The sequence below is a fragment of the Chiloscyllium plagiosum genome, chromosome 6 (assembly GCF_004010195.1).
Source record: "Chiloscyllium plagiosum isolate BGI_BamShark_2017 chromosome 6, ASM401019v2, whole genome shotgun sequence".
Lineage (NCBI taxonomy): Eukaryota > Metazoa > Chordata > Chondrichthyes > Orectolobiformes > Hemiscylliidae > Chiloscyllium > Chiloscyllium plagiosum.
This window is the reverse complement of record NC_057715.1, coordinates 108,191,556-108,196,809: the sequence shown is the minus strand read 5'-3', so window position 1 is coordinate 108,196,809 and position 5,254 is coordinate 108,191,556.

Genomic DNA, 5,254 nt, shown 5'->3' with positions numbered 1-5,254 from the left:
GTGGTGTGTCACAAGGATCGGTGCTGGGTCCACTGCTTTTGGTCATTTAAATAAATGATTTGGATGTGAACATAGGAGGTATGGTTATTAAGTTTGCAGACAACACCAAAATTGGGAGATGTAGTGGACAGCGAAGAAGGTTACCTCAGAGTGCAATGGGATCTAGATCAGACAGACCAATGGGCCAAAGAGGGCAGATGGAGTTGATTTTAAATAAATGTGAAGTGCTGAACTTTGGAAAAGCAAATCAGGGCAGGATTTATTCACTTAATAGTACGATCCTGGGGAGTGTTGCTGAACAAAGAGACCTTAGAGTGCAGGTTCATAGTTCCTTGAAAGTAGAGTCATATGTAGATAGGATAGTGAAGAAGGTATTTGGCATGCTTGCCTTCATTGGTCAGTGCATTGAGTAAAGCAGGGGGAGGTCATGTTACGGCTGTACAGGATGTTGGGTGGCTACTTTGAAACTTGAAAGGGTTCAGAAAAGGTTTACAAGGATGTTGCCGGGGTTGGGCTATCGGGAGAGGCTGAGTAGAGTGGGGCTATTTTCCCTGGAGTGTTGGAGGCTGAGGAGTGATCTTTTCTTTTATAGAGCCATAGAGATGTACAGCACCGAAACAGACCTCTTGATCCAACTTGTCCATGCCGACTAGATATCCTAACCCAATCTAGTACCGCCTGCCAGCACCCTGCCCATATCCCTCCAAACCCTTCATTTCATATACCCATCCAAATGCTTTTTAAATGTTGCATATAGAGGTTTATAAAATCATGAGGGCATAGATAGGGTGAATAGCCAAGATCTTTTCCCGCCGGTGGGGGAGTCTAAAACTAAAGGGCATAGTTTAAGGTGAGAGGGGCAAGATTTAACAGGGATCTAAGGGGCAACCTTTACATGCAGAGGGTGATAAGTGTATGGAATGAGTTGCCAGAGTAAGTGGTGGAGACTGATACAATAACAACATTTAAACAGCATCTGGATGGGTATGTGAATAGGAGGGATTGAGAGGATTACTGGCCAAATGCTGGCAAATGGGACTAGGTTAATTTAAGATGTCTGGTCAGCATGGACCAGTTGGACCGAAGGGTATGTTTCCATGCTGTGTGTCTCTATTACTCTATGACTTTAAGACCAACCTAAGGGGACTGTGCCTGAATACACAAAGCATTTGCAACAAGATAAATGATCTAATAGAGGTAACTATTTATGATATAATTGCCATATCAGAAACATGGCTGCATGGTGACCAAGAGTGGGAACTAAATATTCAAGGATATTGACATTTAGGAAAGATAGACAAGAACGAAAAGGAGGTTGTGTTGCATTGATAGTACATGATGGGATCAATCCATTTGTAAGGAAGGATTTCAGATCAGAAGAAGTGTGTAGAATTTGTTTGGGAGGAACTAAGAAACAGCAAAGGAAAGCAAACATTGGTTGGAGTAATTTCTAAGTCATCAAATAGTAGCGGTAATTCGGGGGATAATGTAAATCAGGAGATGAGAGAAGCTTGTAGCATGCACAAGATTAAACATGGATAACTTGAACTTGGGTAAACCAAGTGAGAAATAAAGCCATGGAGACTGAATTTCTGAAATTTATAAAATATGGTTTTCTTGAGCAGCACATTGAAGAGCTGACTGGAGGACATGCTTTTTTGGATCTGGTCTTATGTAATGAAAAAGCCTAATTAATAACCTTGTTGTAAAATAAATTTCAGGGATGAGTCACCTTAATATGGTAGAATTTTACAGTATATTTAAAAGTGAGGTAGTTCAATCTGAAGCAGTGGGCATTATATTTGAATCAGGAAAGTTATGAAAGCTTGAGGCACAAGGGCTGAACTGAATTGGGAAAATATATTGAAAGGTGCAACTAAACGCACAGGCTATTGACAGTCTTTAATTATTACAGAAACAATATATTCCTTCAAGGTGTAAAGACTCAAAAAGATCAATCAACTGTGTCGAACAAAGGAAATTAAGGATTCTATAAGGTTAAAGGTAAAGGCTTATGTAGTGGCCAGAAATAATAATAAATCTGAGGATTGGGAAGTTTTTAGATTACAGCAAAGGAGGACCAAGAAACTGAGAAGGAAAGTAAATCTAAAATATGAATGTAGTCTCATAAATGGTGAAGTGATTGGAACCAGGTGGATCTCATTGACTGTGAGATCCTTGATTGTGGTTTTTAACCTGGGCCAAACAGGGATCCCTGGGTGAAAAATATAAACAGGAGATTGAGAATCCCTTCACTTGAGGGACAGACTCAAAGCAGGCTGTGCAAATGTATATAAAGGGTGACTTGGTGATGGGATACCAACCTCTGTGCTGTTATTTCAAATGGACTGTAAAAATTTCTAGAGACAAGTAAAAGATGAATGTTTGGTTCAGATGAGAGTGAGTCCATTAAAGCATGGTCAGGAGACTTTATAATTAGAGGAATCTCAAAAAAGCTGTGATTTTATTTATTTTGTGTGTATTTTCACTGAGGAAGATGCAAGGGATTTCCCAGATTAAGAGTTCCAAATTACAAGGGATAATGAGGAGATGAAGGAAATTAATTTTATTAACATAATTGCACTGGAGAAATTAATGGGGTTGTAAGTTCTCAGACGTAATACGCCAGAGTGTTGAAAGATGTGGCTACAGGGATAGCTGATGCATTGTTAATCATCTACCAAATTTTCACAGATGCTGGAATGATTCCTGCAGCTCACCAATGTGACCTCACTATTTACAAAAGGAACAAGGAAAATAAACAGGGAACTGCAGAACCATCAGCCTTACAACAGTAGTAGGGAAAATGCTACTATCTATTTAAAGGACGTGATAAATGAACATTTGGGAAAACAAATTATCTAATTAAGCATAGTCAGCATACATTTGTGAATAGAAAATCATGTTTATCAAACTTGTTAGAATTTTATTCATGTTAGAAACAAAACTGATAAAAGGGAGTCAAAAATGTAGTATATTTGGATTTTCAGAAGAATTTTAATAAAGTCTCCCATAATAGGTTGGTTAGCTAAGTTAATGCACGTGGCATAGGTGGTAATAGAGATAAAATTGGGTAACAGGCAGAAAACAAGGAATAGGAATAAGTGTGTCATTCACTTATTGGAGGACTGTGACCAGTGGGAATCTCAATAATCAATACTTAGGACCTAACTACTCAATGATTTGGATGCATGATCCAATGTAATGTTTTCAAATTTGCAGATGGTACAAAGCTAAGCAGAAATGTGCATTGTGAAGATGATTGAAAATGTTTTCAGGAGGATTTGGACAAGCTTAGTGATTGGACAAGAATGTGGCAGATGGGATATAATGTGGAACAATGTAAAGTTCTTGCAGAAAGAGCAGATATGCGGAGTATTTCTTAAATGGTGAGAGGTTGCAAAGTGTAGATGTACCAATGGAATTTGAGTGTCCTGATCAATAAGTTACTGAAGACTAACACAAAGGTGCAGCAAGCTATTGGGAAGACTGATGGAATGTTGGCCTCTCTTGCAAGTGCATTTGAATACAGGAGTAGAGTAATTTGCCCAATGGGGCTTGCTGTAAAATCATATAGCATGGAAACAGACCCTTCGGTCCAACCTGTTCCCAAACTAAACTAGTCCCACCTGCCTGTACTTGGCCTGTATCCCTCCAAACCTTTCCTATTCATGTACTTTTCTAAGTAACTTTCAAATGTTTTAACTGTACCTGCATCCATCACTTACTCTGGCAGTTCATTCCACATATGAAACACTGTTTGTGGTGGGGGGTTAGGAAGTAGTAGATGCAGCTGATTGGATTGTCTCAATCTTGGTGACAATTCAGTGAAGACACAGGTGAGAGGGAGACCCCTTCAAAGGGAAGGATCACGTAGTGAAGTCTTGCTTCAACTCTATCAGAGCACCTGGAGTACTTTTGTGCATTTTTGGTCACCTTATCTCAGCAAAGATATGATTGCCACAGAGGGAATGCACTACAGATTTACCAGAGTTGTACTGGGATGGCAGGACTATCCTATGGAGAGAGATTGGGCAAACTGAGTTTGTAATCTCTAGAATTTCAAAGAATGACAGGTGATCTCAATGAAACTTACAAAATGCTTAAAGGGATAGTCAGAGTAGATGCAGGTAAAATGTTTTCCTTGGTTGAAGAGTCAAGAATAAAGGCATAATTTAACAAAAGAAAGGGTGCCATTGAGGATCGAGATGACAAGAAATTATTTCACTCAGAGCGTGGCGAATCTATGGAATTGTCCAACTCAGAAGACTGTGAATGATCACTCTTTGAGTGTATTTAAAGTAGGGGCAGATACATTTTTGATTGTCAATGGAGCAATGGGTTAGAACATTGCACAAAATCTGGAGGGAAGGGATTGAGGGTGATTTAGCAGTTTGGATCAGTAATTGGCTGGCTGAAAGAAGACAGAGGGTGGCGGTTGATGGGAAATGTCCATCTTGGAGTTCAGTAACTAGTGGTGTGCCACAAGGATTTGTTTTGGGGCCACTGCTGTTGGTCATTTTTATTAATAACCTAGATGATTGCGTGGAATGATGGATTCGTAAATTTACGAATGACACGAGTATTAAATGCAATTATACCAACTGCGATCTGAAGCAGACCTCAGGCCTGCTTCAGACACTAAGGTGGAGTTGTGGGTAGTGTTGAAGGATATTGCAGGTTACAGAGGGACATAGGTAAGCTGCAGAGCTGGGCTGAGAGGTGGAAAATGGAGTTTAATATGGAAAAGTGTGAGGTGATTCACTTTGGAAGGAGCAACAGAAATACAGAGTACTGGCTAATGGTAAGATTTTCAGTAGATTAGATGAGCAGGGAGATCTATGTCCATGTGCATAGATCCTTGAAAGTTGCCCCTCAGGTTGATGGAGTTGTTAAGAAGGCATATGGTGTGTTCGTTTTTATTGGTAGAGGGATTGAGTTTCGGAGCCATGAGGTCATGCATCAGCTGTACAAAACTCTGGTGCAGCCACACTTGGAGTATTGCATACGGTCCTGGTCACTGCATTATAGAAAGGATGTGGAGGCTTTGGAAAGGGTTCAGAGGAGATTTACGAAGATGTTGCCTGATATGGGGGGAAGGTCTTATGAGAAAAGGCTAAGGGACTTGAGTACAATAGGTCAGTGGGGAAGGAGATGAAGGTGATAGGTCAGGGAGGAGAGGGTGGAGTGGATAGGTGGAAAAGGAGCTGGGCAGGTCGGACAAGTCCGGACAGGTCAGGGGATCGAGTTGCTG